The sequence below is a fragment of the Cryptomeria japonica genome, unplaced genomic scaffold (genome assembly GCF_030272615.1).
Source record: "Cryptomeria japonica unplaced genomic scaffold, Sugi_1.0 HiC_scaffold_409, whole genome shotgun sequence".
NCBI lineage: Eukaryota > Viridiplantae > Streptophyta > Pinopsida > Cupressales > Cupressaceae > Cryptomeria > Cryptomeria japonica.
The window spans coordinates 6,310-27,441 of record NW_026729230.1 but is presented as its reverse complement, the minus strand read 5'-3'; the positions used below and the strand labels follow the sequence as shown (position 1 = coordinate 27,441).

Below are 21,132 nucleotides of genomic sequence, written 5' to 3'. Positions count from 1 at the left end.
TTCCAAGGTGGGTCACAAGTTGGGTGCCAGGATGCGTGGGTGTTAGGTTGGGTGCCAAGGTGGGCTCCTGCGTGGGTGGGTGCTAGGGTGGGTTTCAAGGTGGACGCGAGGGCGGGTGCCAAGGTGGGTAACAAGTTGGGTGTTAGGATGGGTGAGTGCTAGAGTGGGTGCCAAGGTGGGTGGGTGCTAAGGTGGATGCCAAGGTGGTTCACAGGGTGGGTGGGTTCTAGGGTGAGTTCCAAGGTGGGTCACAGGTTCAGTGCTAGGGTGGGTGTCAAGGCGGGTGTCGAGGTGCCTGGGTGCTAGGGTGTGGATGCCAATGTGGGTCATAGGGTGGGTACTAGGGTGGGCTGCAATGTGGGTGCCAAGGTGGGTAACATGCTCGGTGGGTTCTAAATTGGGTGCCAGGGTGGGTGTGCACCCACCTTGCCCGAGGTGGGTGCCAAGGTGCCAGTGTGGGTGGGTGCTAAGGTGGATGCCAAGGTGGGTGAGAAGGTGGGTGATAGGTTGAGTGGTAGGATGGGTGGGTGCCAAGATGGGTCACAGGGTGGGTGCAAGGGTGGGTAGGTGCTAGGGTTGGTGTCAGGGTGGGTGGGTGCTAGGTTGGGTTCCAAGGTGGGTGCGAGGGTGAGTGTCAAGGTGGGTCACAGGTTAGGTGCTAGGATGGGTGAGTGCTAGGGTGCAAAGGTGCCAGGGTGGGTGCTAGGATGGGTCGATGCTAGGGTGAGTGGCAAGGTGGGTCCACAAGTGTCAAGGTGGGTGCCGAGGTGGGTGCCAAGTCGGCGACTGCTATGGTGGATGCCAAGGTGGGTCACGGGGTGGGTGCCAAGTTGCTAGGTTGGGTTCCAAGGTGGGTGCCAACGTGGGTGCTAGGGTGCGTGGGTTAAAGGGTGTGTCACAACGTGGGTGCCAGGATGGGTGCGCACCCACACTGGCCAAGACGGGTGCGGGTGCAAGGTTGGGTTCCAAGCCCGGTCACAGGCTGGGTGCTAGGATGGGTGGGTGCCAAGGTGGGCACCAGGGTGGGTGCACCCACCCTGGCCAAGGTGGGTCACGGGGTGGGTCCTAGGGTGGGTAACGGGGTGGGTACTAAGGTGCGTGCCAAGGTGGGTCATAGGGTGGGTGCCAAGGTGGGCACCAGGGTGGGTGTGCACCAACCCTAGCCAGGGTAGGTCACGGGGTGGTTGTCGGGGTGGGCGTCAAGGAGCCAAGGTGGGTGGCAAGTAGCCAAGTTGCGTGCCAAGGTGGGTGTCGGGGTGGGTGCCAAGGATCCAAGGTGGGTGCCAAGGAACCAAGGTGGGTGTCTGGGTGGGTGCCGAGGTGGGAGCCAGGGTGGGTCCCAAGGTGAGTGCAAAGGTGGGTGCCAGGGTCAAGGTGAGTGCCAATGTGGGTTCCAAGGTGCCAGGGTCAGGGTGAGTGCCAATGTGGGTTCAAAGGTGCTAAGTTGGGTGCGAGGTTGGGTGCGAGGGTGGGTGGGTGCCAAGGTGTGCTAGGTGGAAGCCCGGGTGGGTCGGCATCCCATGGGTGTCGAGTTGGGTGCCTGATGGGTGCTTCTTGTCAAGTTTTAGTCGTCGGGACTCATTTCGAGCCTTAGAGGTCGTTTCTTGTCCGGTTGCCCTGTCTTCGACTTGGGAACCCAATTTTGGTCCTCGGGTCCCATTTTTTTTTGTCTCGCATCCCACTTTTGGCCTGTGGCCTTTTCGGGGTCGATTCTCGTTTTGGGCATCAGAGCATGTTTCTTCTCCTAAAACCCAATATTTGTTTATTAAGTCTCGGAACACATTTTTGTTCTCGTGGACCCATCATGGGTCTTGGAACGCATTTGTGGTCCTTGGGTCCCATTTTGCATCCCGAAACTTGTGTTTTGGTGCTTGATCCCTATTTTGGGTGCCCACCTTGCACCAAGTGCGCACCCGGGGCAAACCGAGCGCCTTGGTGCACCGGGGCAAGATCGAGCGTGCACCCGAGGCGCCCCGAACATGCACCAAGGTGCACACGGCCCACATGTGAGCGCAGGTCGTTGCGCCCGAGGTGGTGTGTGGGCACCGCGTTGCAGACGGGACACTGCACGCACACGACGCCCCCTCCAGGTGCACGCACGTAGGCCGGGCCGGGTGCACACCCGACGCCCTAGCAAGGTGCGCGCACCCGGGCAGGGCTCACACTTGGCGAACGGGGCGCACTTCGCGAGGGAGGGTGTGCACCTCGACGGGGGTGGGTGGCCGGGGTGGATTCGCACGTGGGTCGCGGTTTGCTAAGTACACACTGCGACAAGCTCATAACGGGTGCGATCATACCAGCGTTAGTGCACCGGATCCCATCAGAACTCCGCAGTTAAGCGCGCTTGGGCCGGAGTAGTACTGGGATGGGTGACCTCCCGGGAAGTCCCGGTGTTGCACCCTTTTTTAGTTTTTCGCCGGGCGTCGCAATGCTATTTGAATAAACCTTTTGCCCGTTTGCGTTCTCGTCGGGGCCGGGCCGGGCCGGGGTGCGCTGCCCGCACTACCGCGCGCGCGGGGGCGACACCGAGCGCGCACCCGAGGCGCCCCGAGCACACAGGCCACGGTGCAACCCGGGCGTTGTGCGCGCACCCCGGTGCGCCCGAGGTGCTGCGCGCGCACCCAGGTGAAATCGGTGTGCACCTCGGCCAGTGCGCGCTCGGTCGAGTCGCGCACGTTGGCCAAGGTGCACGGTGATGTTTCTTACTCTAAGGTTCCGCACCAGACGCCCGGGACAGGTGAGCGAAGCTGGGCGGGGCCGGGTGCGCGGCCGGGGCAGGTGCACGCAGCTGGAGAGAGCTTTGGAGCACACTTCGGAGCGCACCAATGATGCGCTCCATTCAAAAGTTTCCTGAAAAGGCAAAAAAAGTTGAGATTATAGAATTTCCCACTTGAGAGATTGTAAAAAAAAAAAATTTAAAATGAAGGAAACGCGGGTGCCAAGGTGTGCGCAGCCCAGCCAAGGTGTGCGCACCAAGGCGCCCACCCTGGCGAAGGTGCACGCAAGGTGCGCACCCGAGGCAAACCGGACAATTAACCCAACTTTCGACTTCGCGCGCACCTTGGAGCGCACTTCGGAGCGCTCCTTGGTGCGCACCAATCTTGGGCACCTCGGAGTGCACCATGGCGCCCACCAAGGTGCGCACCCGGGGCAAACCGAGCTCCGACTTCGTGCGCACCTTGGAGCGCACGAAAGGTGCGCACCATGGCGCCCACCAAGGTGCGCAGCCCAGCCAAGGCGTGCGCATCAAGGTGCGCACCCTGGCGAAGGTGCGCACCCGGGGCAAACCGAGCTCCGACTTCGTGCGCACCTTGGAGCGCACAAAAGGTGCGCAACCCAGCCAAGGTGTGCGCACCCCGGTCAAACCGAGCTCCGAATCGTGCGCACCAGAGGTGCACGCCATCGTGCGCACCTTGGAGCACACTTCGGAGCCCTCCTTGGTGTGCGCCGATGTTGCGCACCTCGGAGCGCACCCGGGGAAAACAATGCAATTAACCCGACTTTCGACTTCGTGGGCACCTCGGAGCGCTCTCGGGTTCGCACCTCGGAGCACACCGAGGTGCGCACCTTTGATGCGCTGCCTTCACCAATTTCCAGAAAAGGCAAGAAAACATTGAGAAGGTGTGCGCACCGAGGTGCCCACCCTGGCGAAGGTGCACGCGAGGTGCGCACCCGGGGCAAACCGGGCTCCGACTTCGTGCACGCCGCACCTTGGAGCACACTTCGGAGCGCTCCTTGGTGCGCACCAGGGCGCGCAACCCAGCCGAGGTGCCCACCCCGGCGAAGGTGCACGCGAGGTGCGCACCCGGGGCAAACCGGGCTCCGACTTCGTGCACGCCATGGTGCCCACCGCGGCGAAGGTGCACGCGAGGTGCGCACCCGGGGCAAACCGGGCTCCGACTTCGTGCACGCCGCACCTTGGAGCACACTTCGGAGCGCTCCTTGGTGCGCACCATGGTGCCCACCAGGGCGCGCAACCCCGCCGAAGGTGCACGCGAGGTGCGCACCCGGGGCAAACCGGGCTCCGACTTCGTGCACGCCGCACCTTGGAGCACACTTCGGAGCGCTCCTTGGTGCGCACCATGGTGCCCACCAGGGCGCGCAACCCCGCCGAAGGTGCACGCGAGGTGCGCACCCGGGGCAAACCGGGCTCCGACTTCGTGCACGCCATGGTGCGCACCGCGGCGAAGGTGCGCACCCGGGGCAAACCGGGCTCCGACTTCGTGCACGCCGCACCTTGGAGCACACTTCGGAGCGCTCCTTGGTGCGCACCAGGGCGCGCAACCCAGCCGAGGTGCCCACCCCGGCGAAGGTGCACGCGAGGTGCGTACCCGGGGCAAACCGGGCTCCGACTTCGTGCACGCCGCACCTTGGAGCACACTTCGGAGCGCTCCTTGGTGCGCACCATGGTGCCCACCAGGCCGCGCAACCCAGCCAAGGTGTGCGCACCAAGGTGCACGCGAGGTGCGCACCCGGGGCAAACCGGGGTCCGACTTCGTGCACGCCGCACCTTGGAGCACACATCGGGGCGCTCCCGGGTTCGCACCGGCGTTGCGCACCGTGGTGGGCACCTCGGAGCACACCAAGGTGGGCAGCGAGGTGCGCACCTTTGATGCGATGCCTTCACTAATTTCCATAAAAGGCAAAAAAAAAACGAGATTTTAAAATTTCCGTTTTGAAAGATAGTGAGAAAAAGGGAATGCTGGTGCCATCTTGAGCCCGCCCTGGTGCGCAGCCCAGCCAAGGTGTGCGCACCAAGGTGCCCACCCTGGCGAAGGTGCGCGCCCGGGCAATTAACCCAACTTCCAACTTCGCGCGCGCCAGGGTGGGAGCGCACCCAACAACCGGGCCTGGGAAGAGCCAATGCGAGAAACCCCACCAAACGCTCTGACAAAAAAAGAGGGGGCGCTCCAGTAACCCCGCTTCGGAGCGCACCCTGGGCAAACCCAGCCAAGGTGCCCACCCCGGCCAAGGTGCAGGCGAGGTGCGCACCCGGGGCAAACCGGGCTCCGACAACGTGCACGCCGCACCTTGGAGCACACTTCGTAGCGCTCCCGGGTGCGCACCTCAGAGCACACCAAGGTGGGCAGCGAGGTGCGCACCTTTGATGCGCTGCCTTCACTAATTTCCAGAAAAGGCAAAAAAAAAAGGAGATTTTAAAATTTCCGTTTTGAAAGATAGTGAAAAAAACGGAACGCGCGTGCCATCTTGAGCCCGCCCTGGTGCGCAGCCCAGGTAAGGTGCCCACCCTGGCAAAGGTGCGCACCCGGGCAATTAACCCTACTTCCGACTTCGTGCGCGCCAGGGTGGCAACCGGGCCTCGGAAGAGCCAATGCGAGAAACCCCACCAAACGCTCCGACAAAAAAAGAGGCGGCGCTCCAATAACCCCGCTTCGGAGCGCAGCCGGGGCAAACCCAGCCAAGGTGCCCACCCCGACGAAGGTGCACGCGAGGTGCGCACCCGGGGCAAACCGGGCTCCGACAACGTGCACGCAGCACCTTGGAGCACACTTCGAAGCACTCCCGGGTGCCCACCGGCGTTGCGCACCGTGGTGGGCAGCGAGGTGCGCACCTTTGATGCGCTGCCTTCACTAATTTCCAGAAAAAGGCAAAAAAAAATGAGATTTTAAAATTTCCGTTTTGAAAGATAGTGAAAAAAAAGGAACGCGGGTGCCATCTTGAGCCCGCCCTGGTGCGCAGCCCAGGCAAGGCATGCGCACCAAGGTGCCCACCCGAGGTGCACACCCGGGGCAAACCGGGCTCCGACTTCGTGCAGGCCGCACCTTGGAGCACACTTCGGAGCGCTCCTTGGTGCGCACCATGGTGCCCACCAGGGCGCGCAACCCAGCCAAGGTCTGCACACTAAGGTGCCCACCCCGGCGAAGGTGCACGCGAGGTGCGCACCCGGGGCAAACCGGGCTCCGACTTCGTGCACGCCATGGTGCCCACCGCGGCGAAGGTGCACGCGAGGTGCGCACCCGGGGCAAACCGGGCTCCGACTTCGTGCACGCCGCACCTTGGAGCACACTTCGGAGCGCTCCTTGGTGCGCACCATGGTGCCCACCAGGGCGCGCAACCCAGCCAAGGTGTGCGCACCAAGGTGCACGCGAGGTGCGCACCCGGGGCAAACCGGGGTCCGACTTCGTGCACGCCGCACCTTGGAGCACACATCGGAGCGCTCCCAGGTTCGCACCAGCGTTGCGCACCTTTGATGCGCTGCCTTCACTAATTTCCAGAAAAGGCAAAAAAAAACGATATTTTAAAATTTCCGTTCTGAAAGATAGTGAAAAAAACGGAACGCGGGTGCCATCTTGAGCCCTTCCTGGTGCGCAGCCCAGGCAAGTTGTGCGCACCAAGGTGCCCACCCTGGCGGAGGTGCGCGCCCGGGGCAAACCGGGCTCCGACTTCGTGCACTGCATGGTGCCCACCAAGGCGCGCAACCCAGCCAAGGTGCCCACCGCAGCGAAGGTGCACGCGAGGTGCACACCCGGGGCAAACCGGGCTCCGACTTCGTGCACGCCGCACCTTGGAGCACACTTCAGAGCGCTCCTTGGTGCGCACCAGGGCGCGCAACCCAGCCGAGGTGCCCACCCCGGCGAAGGTGCACGCGAGGTGCGCACCCGGGGCAAACCGGGCTCCGACTTCGTGCACGCCATGGTGCCCACCGCGGCGAAGGTGCGCACCCGGGGCAAACCGGGCTCCGACTTCGTGCACGCCGCACCTTGGAGCACACTTCGGAGCGCTCCTTGGTGCGCACCATGGTGCCCACCAGGGCGCGCAACCCAGCCAAGGTGTGCGCACCAAGGTGCACGCGAGGTGCGCACCCGGGGCAAACCGGGGTCCGACTTCGTGCACGCCGCACCTTGGAGCACACATCGGGGCGCTCCCGGGTTCGCACCGGCGTTGCGCACCGTGGTGGGCACCTCGGAGCACACCAAGGTGGGCAGCGAGGTGCGCACCTTTGATGCGATGCCTTCACTAATTTCCATAAAAGGCAAAAAAAAAACGAGATTTTAAAATTTCCGTTTTGAAAGATAGTGAGAAAAAGGGAATGCTGGTGCCATCTTGAGCCCGCCCTGGTGCGCAGCCCAGCCAAGGTTTGCGCACCAAGGTGCCCACCCTGGCGAAGGTGCGCGCCCGGGCAATTAACCCAACTTCCAACTTCGCGCGCGCCAGGGTGGGAGCGCACCCAACAACCGGGCCTGGGAAGAGCCAATGCGAGAAACCCCACCAAACTCTCTGACAAAAAAAGAGGGGGCGCTCCAGTAACCCCGCTTCGGAGCGCACCCTGGGCAAACCCAGCCAAGGTGCCCACCCCGGCCAAGGTGCAGGCGAGGTGCGCACCCGGGGCAAACCGGGCTCCGACAACGTGCACGCCGCACCTTGGAGCACACTTCGTAGCGCTCCCGGGTGCGCACCTCAGAGCACACCAAGGTGGGCAGCGAGGTGCGCACCTTTGATGCGCTGCCTTCACTAATTTCCAGAAAAGGCAAAAAAAAAAGGAGATTTTAAAATTTCCGTTTTGAAAGATAGTGAAAAAAACGGAACGCGCGTGCCATCTTGAGCCCGCCCTGGTGCGCAGCCCAGGTAAGGTGCCACCCTGGCAAAGGTGCGCACCCGGGCAATTAACCCTACTTCCGACTTCGTGCGCGCCAGGGTGGCAACCGGGCCTCGGAAGAGCCAATGCGAGAAACCCCACCAAACGCTCCGACAAAAAAAGAGGCGGCGCTCCAATAACCCCGCTTCGGAGCGCAGCCGGGGCAAACCAAGCCAAGGTGCCCACCCCGACGAAGGTGCACGCGAGGTGCGCACCCGGGGCAAACCGGGCTCCGACAACGTGCACGCAGCACCTTGGAGCACACTTCGAAGCACTCCCGGGTGCCCACCGGCGTTGCGCACCGTGGTGGGCAGCGAGGTGCGCACCTTTGATGCGCTGCCTTCACTAATTTCCAGAAAAAGGCAAAAAAAAATGAGATTTTAAAATTTCCGTTTTGAAAGATAGTGAAAAAAAAGGAACGCGGGTGCCATCTTGAGCCCGCCCTGGTGCGCAGCCCAGGCAAGGCATGCGCACCAAGGTGCCCACCCGAGGTGCACACCCGGGGCAAACCGGGCTCCGACTTCGTGCAGGCCGCACCTTGGAGCACACTTCGGAGCGCTCCTTGGTGCGCACCATGGTGCCCACCAGGGCGCACCCGAGGCAAACCGGGCTCCGACTTCGTGCACGCCGCACCTTGGAGCACACATCGGAGCGCTCCCAGGTTCGCACCAGCGTTGCGCACCTTTGATGCGCTGCCTTCACTAATTTCCAGAAAAGGCAAAAAAAAACGATATTTTAAAATTTCCGTTCTGAAAGATAGTGAAAAAAACGGAACGCGGGTGCCATCTTGAGCCCTTCCTGATGCGCAGCCCAGGCAAGTTGTGCGCACCAAGGTGCCCACCCTGGCGGAGGTGCGCGCCCGGGGCAAACCGGGCTCCGACTTCGTGCACTGCATGGTGCCCACCAAGGCGCGCAACCCAGCCAAGGTGCCCACCGCAGCGAAGGTGCACGCGAGGTGCGCACCCGAGGTGCACACCCGGGGCAAACCGGGCTCCGACTTCGTGCACGCCGCACCTTGGAGCACACTTCAGAGCGCTCCTTGGTACGCACCAGGGCGCGCAACCCAGCCAAGGTGCTCACCCCGGCGAAGGTGCACGCGAGGTGCGCACCCGGGGCAAACCGGGCTCGGACTTCGTGCACGCCGCACCTTGGAGCACACATCGGAGCGCTCCCGGGTTCGCACCAGCATTGCGCACCTTTGATGCGCTGCCTTCACTAATTTCCAGAAAAGGCAAAAAAAAGAAAAAAATGAGATTTTAAAATTTCCGTTTTGAAAGATAGTGAAAAAAACGGAACGCGGGTGCCATCTTGAGCCCGCCCTGGTGTGCAGCCCAGGCAAGTTGTGCGCACCAAGGCACCCACCCTGGCCAAGGTGGGTCACGGGGTGGGTCCTAGGGTGGGTAACGGGGTGGGTACTAAGGTGCGTGCCAAGGTGGGTCATAGGGTGGGTGCCAAGGTGGGCACCAGGGTGGGTGTGCACCAACCCTAGCCAGGGTAGGTCACGGGGTGGTTGTCGGGGTGGGCGTCAAGGAGCCAAGGTGGGTGGCAAGTAGCCAAGTTGCGTGCCAAGGTGGGTGTCGGGGTGGGTGCCAAGGATCCAAGGTGGGTGCCAAGGAACCAAGGTGGGTGTCTGGGTGGGTGCCGAGGTGGGAGCCAGGGTGGGTCCCAAGGTGAGTGCAAAGGTGGGTGCCAGGGTCAAGGTGAGTGCCAATGTGGGTTCCAAGGTGCCAGGGTCAGGGTGAGTGCCAATGTGGGTTCAAAGGTGCTAAGTTGGGTGCGAGGTTGGGTGCGAGGGTGGGTGGGTGCCAAGGTGTGCTAGGTGGAAGCCCGGGTGGGTCGGCATCCCATGGGTGTCGAGTTGGGTGCCTGATGGGTGCTTCTTGTCAAGTTTTAGTCGTCGGGACTCATTTCGAGCCTTAGAGGTCGTTTCTTGTCCGGTTGCCCTGTCTTCGACCTGGGAACCCAATTTTGGTCCTCGGGTCCCATTTTTTTTTGTCTCGCATCCCACTTTTGGCCTGTGGCCTTTTCGGGGTCGATTCTCGTTTTGGGCATCAGAGCATGTTTCTTCTCCTAAAACCCAATATTTGTTTATTAAGTCTCGGAACACATTTTTGTTCTCGTGGACCCATCATGGGTCTTGGAACGCATTTGTGGTCCTTGGGTCCCATTTTGCATCCCGAAACTTGTGTTTTGGTGCTTGATCCCTATTTTGGGTGCCCACCTTGCACCAAGTGCGCACCCGGGGCAAACCGAGCGCCTTGGTGCACCGGGGCAAGATCGAGCGTGCACCCGAGGCGCCCCGAACATGCACCAAGGTGCACTCGGCCCACATGTGAGCGCAGGTCGTTGCGCCCGAGGTGGTGTGTGGGCACCGCGTTGCAGACGGGACACTGCACGCACACGACGCCCCCTCCAGGTGCACGCACGTAGGCCGGGCCGGGTGCACACCCGACGCCCTAGCAAGGTGCGCGCACCCGGGCAGGGCTCACACTTGGCGAACGGGGCGCACTTCGCGAGGGAGGGTGTGCACCTCGACGGGGGTGGGTGGCCGGGGTGGATTCGCACGTGGGTCGCGGTTTGCTAAGTACACACTGCGACAAGCTCATAACGGGTGCGATCATACCAGCGTTAGTGCACCGGATCCCATCAGAACTCCGCAGTTAAGCGCGCTTGGGCCGGAGTAGTACTGGGATGGGTGACCTCCCGGGAAGTCCCGGTGTTGCACCCTTTTTTAGTTTTTCGCCGGGCGTCGCAATGCTATTTGAATAAACCTTTTGCCCGTTTGCGTTCTCGTCGGGGCCGGGCCGGGCCGGGGTGCGCTGCCCGCACTACCGCGCGCGCGGGGGCGACACCGAGCGCGCACCCGAGGCGCCCCGAGCACACAGGCCACGGTGCAACCCGGGCGTTGTGCGCGCACCCCGGTGCGCCCGAGGTGCTGCGCGCGCACCCAGGTGAAATCGGTGTGCACCTCGGCCAGTGCGCGCTCGGTCGAGTCGCGCACGTTGGCCAAGGTGCACGGTGATGTTTCTTACTCTAAGGTTCCGCACCAGACGCCCGGGACAGGTGAGCGAAGCTGGGCGGGGCCGGGTGCGCGGCCGGGGCAGGTGCACGCAGCTGGAGAGAGCTTTGGAGCACACTTCGGAGCGCACCAATGATGCGCTCCATTCAAAAGTTTCCTGAAAAGGCAAAAAAAGTTGAGATTATAGAATTTCCCACTTGAGAGATTGTAAAAAAAAAAAATTTAAAATGAAGGAAACGCGGGTGCCAAGGTGTGCGCAGCCCAGCCAAGGTGTGCGCACCAAGGCGCCCACCCTGGCGAAGGTGCACGCAAGGTGCGCACCCGAGGCAAACCGGACAATTAACCCAACTTTCGACTTCGCGCGCACCTTGGAGCGCACTTCGGAGCGCTCCTTGGTGCGCACCAATCTTGGGCACCTCGGAGTGCACCATGGCGCCCACCAAGGTGCGCACCCGGGGCAAACCGAGCTCCGACTTCGTGCGCACCTTGGAGCGCACGAAAGGTGCGCACCATGGCGCCCACCAAGGTGCGCAGCCCAGCCAAGGCGTGCGCATCAAGGTGCGCACCCTGGCGAAGGTGCGCACCCGGGGCAAACCGAGCTCCGACTTCGTGCGCACCTTGGAGCGCACAAAAGGTGCGCAACCCAGCCAAGGTGTGCGCACCCCGGTCAAACCGAGCTCCGAATCGTGCGCACCAGAGGTGCACGCCATCGTGCGCACCTTGGAGCACACTTCGGAGCCCTCCTTGGTGCGCGCCGATGTTGCGCACCTCGGAGCGCACCCGGGGAAAACAATGCAATTAACCCGACTTTCGACTTCGTGGGCACCTCGGAGCGCTCTCGGGTTCGCACCTCGGAGCACACCGAGGTGCGCACCTTTGATGCGCTGCCTTCACCAATTTCCAGAAAAGGCAAGAAAACATTGAGAAGGTGTGCGCACCGAGGTGCCCACCCTGGCGAAGGTGCACGCGAGGTGCGCACCCGGGGCAAACCGGGCTCCGACTTCGTGCACGCCGCACCTTGGAGCACACTTCGGAGCGCTCCTTGGTGCGCACCAGGGCGCGCAACCCAGCCGAGGTGCCCACCCCGGCGAAGGTGCACGCGAGGTGCGCACCCGGGGCAAACCGGGCTCCGACTTCGTGCACGCCATGGTGCCCACCGCGGCGAAGGTGCACGCGAGGTGCGCACCCGGGGCAAACCGGGCTCCGACTTCGTGCACGCCGCACCTTGGAGCACACTTCGGAGCGCTCCTTGGTGCGCACCATGGTGCCCACCAGGGCGCGCAACCCCGCCGAAGGTGCACGCGAGGTGCGCACCCGGGGCAAACCGGGCTCCGACTTCGTGCACGCCGCACCTTGGAGCACACTTCGGAGCGCTCCTTGGTGCGCACCATGGTGCCCACCAGGGCGCGCAACCCCGCCGAAGGTGCACGCGAGGTGCGCACCCGGGGCAAACCGGGCTCCGACTTCGTGCACGCCATGGTGCGCACCGCGGCGAAGGTGCGCACCCGGGGCAAACCGGGCTCCGACTTCGTGCACGCCGCACCTTGGAGCACACTTCGGAGCGCTCCTTGGTGCGCACCAGGGCGCGCAACCCAGCCGAGGTGCCCACCCCGGCGAAGGTGCACGCGAGGTGCGTACCCGGGGCAAACCGGGCTCCGACTTCGTGCACGCCGCACCTTGGAGCACACTTCGGAGCGCTCCTTGGTGCGCACCATGGTGCCCACCAGGCCGCGCAACCCAGCCAAGGTGTGCGCACCAAGGTGCACGCGAGGTGCGCACCCGGGGCAAACCGGGGTCCGACTTCGTGCACGCCGCACCTTGGAGCACACATCGGGGCGCTCCCGGGTTCGCACCGGCGTTGCGCACCGTGGTGGGCACCTCGGAGCACACCAAGGTGGGCAGCGAGGTGCGCACCTTTGATGCGATGCCTTCACTAATTTCCATAAAAGGCAAAAAAAAAACGAGATTTTAAAATTTCCGTTTTGAAAGATAGTGAGAAAAAGGGAATGCTGGTGCCATCTTGAGCCCGCCCTGGTGCGCAGCCCAGCCAAGGTGTGCGCACCAAGGTGCCCACCCTGGCGAAGGTGCGCGCCCGGGCAATTAACCCAACTTCCAACTTCGCGCGCGCCAGGGTGGGAGCGCACCCAACAACCGGGCCTGGGAAGAGCCAATGCGAGAAACCCCACCAAACGCTCTGACAAAAAAAGAGGGGGCGCTCCAGTAACCCCGCTTCGGAGCGCACCCTGGGCAAACCCAGCCAAGGTGCCCACCCCGGCCAAGGTGCAGGCGAGGTGCGCACCCGGGGCAAACCGGGCTCCGACAACGTGCACGCCGCACCTTGGAGCACACTTCGTAGCGCTCCCGGGTGCGCACCTCAGAGCACACCAAGGTGGGCAGCGAGGTGCGCACCTTTGATGCGCTGCCTTCACTAATTTCCAGAAAAGGCAAAAAAAAAAGGAGATTTTAAAATTTCCGTTTTGAAAGATAGTGAAAAAAACGGAACGCGCGTGCCATCTTGAGCCCGCCCTGGTGCGCAGCCCAGGTAAGGTGCCCACCCTGGCAAAGGTGCGCACCCGGGCAATTAACCCTACTTCCGACTTCGTGCGCGCCAGGGTGGCAACCGGGCCTCGGAAGAGCCAATGCGAGAAACCCCACCAAACGCTCCGACAAAAAAAGAGGCGGCGCTCCAATAACCCCGCTTCGGAGCGCAGCCGGGGCAAACCCAGCCAAGGTGCCCACCCCGACGAAGGTGCACGCGAGGTGCGCACCCGGGGCAAACCGGGCTCCGACAACGTGCACGCAGCACCTTGGAGCACACTTCGAAGCACTCCCGGGTGCCCACCGGCGTTGCGCACCGTGGTGGGCAGCGAGGTGCGCACCTTTGATGCGCTGCCTTCACTAATTTCCAGAAAAAGGCAAAAAAAAATGAGATTTTAAAATTTCCGTTTTGAAAGATAGTGAAAAAAAAGGAACGCGGGTGCCATCTTGAGCCCGCCCTGGTGCGCAGCCCAGGCAAGGCATGCGCACCAAGGTGCCCACCCGAGGTGCACACCCGGGGCAAACCGGGCTCCGACTTCGTGCAGGCCGCACCTTGGAGCACACTTCGGAGCGCTCCTTGGTGCGCACCATGGTGCCCACCAGGGCGCGCAACCCAGCCAAGGTCTGCACACTAAGGTGCCCACCCCGGCGAAGGTGCACGCGAGGTGCGCACCCGGGGCAAACCGGGCTCCGACTTCGTGCACGCCATGGTGCCCACCGCGGCGAAGGTGCACGCGAGGTGCGCACCCGGGGCAAACCGGGCTCCGACTTCGTGCACGCCGCACCTTGGAGCACACTTCGGAGCGCTCCTTGGTGCGCACCATGGTGCCCACCAGGGCGCGCAACCCAGCCAAGGTGTGCGCACCAAGGTGCACGCGAGGTGCGCACCCGGGGCAAACCGGGGTCCGACTTCGTGCACGCCGCACCTTGGAGCACACATCGGAGCGCTCCCAGGTTCGCACCAGCGTTGCGCACCTTTGATGCGCTGCCTTCACTAATTTCCAGAAAAGGCAAAAAAAAACGATATTTTAAAATTTCCGTTCTGAAAGATAGTGAAAAAAACGGAACGCGGGTGCCATCTTGAGCCCTTCCTGGTGCGCAGCCCAGGCAAGTTGTGCGCACCAAGGTGCCCACCCTGGCGGAGGTGCGCGCCCGGGGCAAACCGGGCTCCGACTTCGTGCACTGCATGGTGCCCACCAAGGCGCGCAACCCAGCCAAGGTGCCCACCGCAGCGAAGGTGCACGCGAGGTGCACACCCGGGGCAAACCGGGCTCCGACTTCGTGCACGCCGCACCTTGGAGCACACTTCAGAGCGCTCCTTGGTGCGCACCAGGGCGCGCAACCCAGCCGAGGTGCCCACCCCGGCGAAGGTGCACGCGAGGTGCGCACCCGGGGCAAACCGGGCTCCGACTTCGTGCACGCCATGGTGCCCACCGCGGCGAAGGTGCGCACCCGGGGCAAACCGGGCTCCGACTTCGTGCACGCCGCACCTTGGAGCACACTTCGGAGCGCTCCTTGGTGCGCACCATGGTGCCCACCAGGCCGCGCAACCCAGCCAAGGTGTGCGCACCAAGGTGCACGCGAGGTGCGCACCCGGGGCAAACCGGGGTCCGACTTCGTGCACGCCGCACCTTGGAGCACACATCGGGGCGCTCCCGGGTTCGCACCGGCGTTGCGCACCGTGGTGGGCACCTCGGAGCACACCAAGGTGGGCAGCGAGGTGCGCACCTTTGATGCGATGCCTTCACTAATTTCCATAAAAGGCAAAAAAAAAACGAGATTTTAAAATTTCCGTTTTGAAAGATAGTGAGAAAAAGGGAATGCTGGTGCCATCTTGAGCCCGCCCTGGTGCGCAGCCCAGCCAAGGTTTGCGCACCAAGGTGCCCACCCTGGCGAAGGTGCGCGCCCGGGCAATTAACCCAACTTCCAACTTCGCGCGCGCCAGGGTGGGAGCGCACCCAACAACCGGGCCTGGGAAGAGCCAATGCGAGAAACCCCACCAAACTCTCTGACAAAAAAAGAGGGGGCGCTCCAGTAACCCCGCTTCGGAGCGCACCCTGGGCAAACCCAGCCAAGGTGCCCACCCCGGCCAAGGTGCAGGCGAGGTGCGCACCCGGGGCAAACCGGGCTCCGACAACGTGCACGCCGCACCTTGGAGCACACTTCGTAGCGCTCCCGGGTGCGCACCTCAGAGCACACCAAGGTGGGCAGCGAGGTGCGCACCTTTGATGCGCTGCCTTCACTAATTTCCAGAAAAGGCAAAAAAAAAAGGAGATTTTAAAATTTCCGTTTTGAAAGATAGTGAAAAAAACGGAACGCGCGTGCCATCTTGAGCCCGCCCTGGTGCGCAGCCCAGGTAAGGTGCCACCCTGGCAAAGGTGCGCACCCGGGCAATTAACCCTACTTCCGACTTCGTGCGCGCCAGGGTGGCAACCGGGCCTCGGAAGAGCCAATGCGAGAAACCCCACCAAACGCTCCGACAAAAAAAGAGGCGGCGCTCCAATAACCCCGCTTCGGAGCGCAGCCGGGGCAAACCAAGCCAAGGTGCCCACCCCGACGAAGGTGCACGCGAGGTGCGCACCCGGGGCAAACCGGGCTCCGACAACGTGCACGCAGCACCTTGGAGCACACTTCGAAGCACTCCCGGGTGCCCACCGGCGTTGCGCACCGTGGTGGGCAGCGAGGTGCGCACCTTTGATGCGCTGCCTTCACTAATTTCCAGAAAAAGGCAAAAAAAAATGAGATTTTAAAATTTCCGTTTTGAAAGATAGTGAAAAAAAAGGAACGCGGGTGCCATCTTGAGCCCGCCCTGGTGCGCAGCCCAGGCAAGGCATGCGCACCAAGGTGCCCACCCGAGGTGCACACCCGGGGCAAACCGGGCTCCGACTTCGTGCAGGCCGCACCTTGGAGCACACTTCGGAGCGCTCCTTGGTGCGCACCATGGTGCCCACCAGGGCGCACCCGAGGCAAACCGGGCTCCGACTTCGTGCACGCCGCACCTTGGAGCACACATCGGAGCGCTCCCAGGTTCGCACCAGCGTTGCGCACCTTTGATGCGCTGCCTTCACTAATTTCCAGAAAAGGCAAAAAAAAACGATATTTTAAAATTTCCGTTCTGAAAGATAGTGAAAAAAACGGAACGCGGGTGCCATCTTGAGCCCTTCCTGATGCGCAGCCCAGGCAAGTTGTGCGCACCAAGGTGCCCACCCTGGCGGAGGTGCGCGCCCGGGGCAAACCGGGCTCCGACTTCGTGCACTGCATGGTGCCCACCAAGGCGCGCAACCCAGCCAAGGTGCCCACCGCAGCGAAGGTGCACGCGAGGTGCGCACCCGAGGTGCACACCCGGGGCAAACCGGGCTCCGACTTCGTGCACGCCGCACCTTGGAGCACACTTCAGAGCGCTCCTTGGTACGCACCAGGGCGCGCAACCCAGCCAAGGTGCTCACCCCGGCGAAGGTGCACGCGAGGTGCGCACCCGGGGCAAACCGGGCTCGGACTTCGTGCACGCCGCACCTTGGAGCACACATCGGAGCGCTCCCGGGTTCGCACCAGCATTGCGCACCTTTGATGCGCTGCCTTCACTAATTTCCAGAAAAGGCAAAAAAAAGAAAAAAATGAGATTTTAAAATTTCCGTTTTGAAAGATAGTGAAAAAAACGGAACGCGGGTGCCATCTTGAGCCCGCCCTGGTGTGCAGCCCAGGCAAGTTGTGCGCACCAAGGCACCCACCCTGGCCAAGGTGGGTCACGGGGTGGGTCCTAGGGTGGGTAACGGGGTGGGTACTAAGGTGCGTGCCAAGGTGGGTCATAGGGTGGGTGCCAAGGTGGGCACCAGGGTGGGTGTGCACCAACCCTAGCCAGGGTAGGTCACGGGGTGGTTGTCGGGGTGGGCGTCAAGGAGCCAAGGTGGGTGGCAAGTAGCCAAGTTGCGTGCCAAGGTGGGTGTCGGGGTGGGTGCCAAGGATCCAAGGTGGGTGCCAAGGAACCAAGGTGGGTGTCTGGGTGGGTGCCGAGGTGGGAGCCAGGGTGGGTCCCAAGGTGAGTGCAAAGGTGGGTGCCAGGGTCAAGGTGAGTGCCAATGTGGGTTCCAAGGTGCCAGGGTCAGGGTGAGTGCCAATGTGGGTTCAAAGGTGCTAAGTTGGGTGCGAGGTTGGGTGCGAGGGTGGGTGGGTGCCAAGGTGTGCTAGGTGGAAGCCCGGGTGGGTCGGCATCCCATGGGTGTCGAGTTGGGTGCCTGATGGGTGCTTCTTGTCAAGTTTTAGTCGTCGGGACTCATTTCGAGCCTTAGAGGTCGTTTCTTGTCCGGTTGCCCTGTCTTCGACCTGGGAACCCAATTTTGGTCCTCGGGTCCCATTTTTTTTTGTCTCGCATCCCACTTTTGGCCTGTGGCCTTTTCGGGGTCGATTCTCGTTTTGGGCATCAGAGCATGTTTCTTCTCCTAAAACCCAATATTTGTTTATTAAGTCTCGGAACACATTTTTGTTCTCGTGGACCCATCATGGGTCTTGGAACGCATTTGTGGTCCTTGGGTCCCATTTTGCATCCCGAAACTTGTGTTTTGGTGCTTGATCCCTATTTTGGGTGCCCACCTTGCACCAAGTGCGCACCCGGGGCAAACCGAGCGCCTTGGTGCACCGGGGCAAGATCGAGCGTGCACCCGAGGCGCCCCGAACATGCACCAAGGTGCACTCGGCCCACATGTGAGCGCAGGTCGTTGCGCCCGAGGTGGTGTGTGGGCACCGCGTTGCAGACGGGACACTGCACGCACACGACGCCCCCTCCAGGTGCACGCACGTAGGCCGGGCCGGGTGCACACCCGACGCCCTAGCAAGGTGCGCGCACCCGGGCAGGGCTCACACTTGGCGAACGGGGCGCACTTCGCGAGGGAGGGTGTGCACCTCGACGGGGGTGGGTGGCCGGGGTGGATTCGCACGTGGGTCGCGGTTTGCTAAGTACACACTGCGACAAGCTCATAACGGGTGCGATCATACCAGCGTTAGTGCACCGGATCCCATCAGAACTCCGCAGTTAAGCGCGCTTGGGCCGGAGTAGTACTGGGATGGGTGACCTCCCGGGAAGTCCCGGTGTTGCACCCTTTTTTAGTTTTTCGCCGGGCGTCGCAATGCTATTTGAATAAACCTTTTGCCCGTTTGCGTTCTCGTCGGGGCCGGGCCGGGCCGGGGTGCGCTGCCCGCACTACCGCGCGCGCGGGGGCGACACCGAGCGCGCACCCGAGGCGCCCCGAGCACACAGGCCACGGTGCAACCCGGGCGTTGTGCGCGCACCCCGGTGCGCCCGAGGTGCTGCGCGCGCACCCAGGTGAAATCGGTGTGCACCTCGGCCAGTGCGCGCTCGGTCGAGTCGCGCACGTTGGCCAAGGTGCACGGTGATGTTTCTTACTCTAAGGTTCCGCACCAGACGCCCGGGACAGGTGAGCGAAGCTGGGCGGGGCCGGGTGCGCGGCCGGGGCAGGTGCACGCAGCTGGAGAGAGCTTTGGAGCACACTTCGGAGCGCACCAATGATGCGCTCCATTCAAAAGTTTCCTGAAAAGGCAAAAAAAGTTGAGATTATAGAATTTCCCACTTGAGAGATTGTAAAAAAAAAAAATTTAAAATGAAGGAAACGCGGGTGCCAAGGTGTGCGCAGCCCAGCCAAGGTGTGCGCACCAAGGCGCCCACCCTGGCGAAGGTGCACGCAAGGTGCGCACCCGAGGCAAACCGGACAATTAACCCAACTTTCGACTTCGCGCGCACCTTGGAGCGCACTTCGGAGCGCTCCTTGGTGCGCACCAATCTTGGGCACCTCGGAGTGCACCATGGCGCCCACCAAGGTGCGCACCCGGGGCAAACCGAGCTCCGACTTCGTGCGCACCTTGGAGCGCACGAAAGGTGCGCACCATGGCGCCCACCAAGGTGCGCAGCCCAGCCAAGGCGTGCGCATCAAGGTGCGCACCCTGGCGAAGGTGCGCACCCGGGGCAAACCGAGCTCCGACTTCGTGCGCACCTTGGAGCGCACAAAAGGTGCGCAACCCAGCCAAGGTGTGCGCACCCCGGTCAAACCGAGCTCCGAATCGTGCGCACCAGAGGTGCACGCCATCGTGCGCACCTTGGAGCACACTTCGGAGCCCTCCTTGGTGCGCGCCGATGTTGCGCACCTCGGAGCGCACCCGGGGAAAACAATGCAATTAACCCGACTTTCGACTTCGTGGGCACCTCGGAGCGCTCTCGGGTTCGCACCTCGGAGCACACCGAGGTGCGCACCTTTGATGCGCTGCCTTCACCAATTTCCAGAAAAGGCAAGAAAACATTGAGAAGGTGTGCGCACCGAGGTGCCCACCCTGGCGAAGGTGCACGCGAGGTGCGCACCCGGGGCAAACCGGGCTCCGACTTCGTGCACGCCGCACCTTGGAGCACACTTCGGAGCGCTCCTTGGTGCGCACCAGGGCGCGCAACCCAGCCGAGGTGCCCACCCCGGCGAAGGTGCACGCGAGGTGCGCACCCGGGGCAAACCGGGCTCCGACTTCGTGCACGCCATGGTGCCCACCGCGGCGAAGGTGCACGCGAGGTGCGCACCCGGGGCAAACCGGGCTCCGACTTCGTGCACGCCGCACCTTGGAGCACACTTCGGAGCGCTCCTTGGTGCGCACCATGGTGCCCACCAGGGCGTGCAACCCCGCCGAAGGTGCACGCGAGGTGCGCACCCGGGGCAAACCGGGCTCCGACTTCGTGCACGCCGCACCTTGGAGCACACTTCGGAGCGCTCCTTGGTGCGCACCATGGTGCCCACCAGGGCGCGCAACCCCGCCGAAGGTGCACGCGAGGTGCGCACCCGGGGCAAACCGGGCTCCGACTTCGTGCACGCCATGGTGCGCACCGCGGCGAAGGTGCGCACCCGGGGCAAACCGGGCTCCGACTTCGTGCACGCCGCACCTTGGAGCACACTTCGGAGCGCTCCTTGGTGCGCACCAGGGCGCGCAACCCAGCCGAGGTGCCCACCCCGGCGAAGGTGCACGCGAGGTGCGTACCCGGGGCAAACCGGGCTCCGACTTCGTGCACGCCGCACCTTGGAGCACACTTCGGAGCGCTCCTTGGTGCGCACCATGGTGCCCACCAGGCCGCGCAACCCAGCCAAGGTGTGCGCACCAAGGTGCACGCGAGGTGCGCACCCGGGGCAAACCGGGGTCCGACTTCGTGCACGCCGCACCTTGGAGCACACATCGGGGCGCTCCCGGGTTCGCACCGGCGTTGCGCACCGTGGTGGGCACCTCGGAGCACACCAAGGTGGGCAGCGAGGTGCGCACCTTTGATGCGATGCCTTCACTAATTTCCATAAAAGGCAAAAAAAAAACGAGATTTTAAAATTTCCGTTTTGAAAGATAGTGAGAAAAAGGGAATGCTGGTGCCATCTTGAGCCCGCCCTGGTGCGCAGCCCAGCCAAGGTGTGCGCACCAAGGTGCCCACCCTGGCGAAGGTGCGCGCCCGGGCAATTAACCCAACTTCCAACTTCGCGCGCGCCAGGGTGGGAGCGCACCCAACAACCGGGCCTGGGAAGAGCCAATGCGAGAAACCCCACCAAACGCTCTGACAAAAAAAGAGGGGGCGCTCCAGTAACCCCGCTTCGGAGCGCACCCTGGGCAAACCCAGCCAAGGTGCCCACCCCGGCCAAGGTGCAGGCGAGGTGCGCACCCGGGGCAAACCGGGCTCCGACAACGTGCACGCCGCACCTTGGAGCACACTTCGTAGCGCTCCCGGGTGCGCACCTCAGAGCACACCAAGGTGGGCAGCGAGGTGCGCACCTTTGATGCGCTGCCTTCACTAATTTCCAGAAAAGGCAAAAAAAAAAGGAGATTTTAAAATTTCCGTTTTGAAAGATAGTGAAAAAAACGGAACGCGCGTGCCATCTTGAGCCCGCCCTGGTGCGCAGCCCAGGTAAGGTGCCCACCCTGGCAAAGGTGCGCACCCGGGCAATTAACCCTACTT

At 62.9% G+C, this 21,132-nt stretch overlaps 3 non-coding genes across 3 annotated transcripts; all 3 read left to right on the top strand.

Annotated features, from left to right (window-relative positions):
- Window positions 1–2,283: 2,283 nt before the first annotated feature.
- LOC131871439 (5S ribosomal RNA) lies at window positions 2,284–2,402 on the top strand. Its single transcript, XR_009369659.1, has one exon. It is a non-coding gene; the product is annotated as a 5S ribosomal RNA (ribosomal RNA).
- A 7,804-nt stretch (window positions 2,403–10,206) lies between these two features.
- LOC131871438 (5S ribosomal RNA) lies at window positions 10,207–10,325 on the top strand. The gene has a single exon (XR_009369658.1). It is a non-coding gene; the product is annotated as a 5S ribosomal RNA (ribosomal RNA).
- A 7,804-nt stretch (window positions 10,326–18,129) lies between these two features.
- LOC131871435 (5S ribosomal RNA) lies at window positions 18,130–18,248 on the top strand. The gene has a single exon (XR_009369655.1). It is a non-coding gene; the product is annotated as a 5S ribosomal RNA (ribosomal RNA).
- Window positions 18,249–21,132: the final 2,884 nt, after the last annotated feature.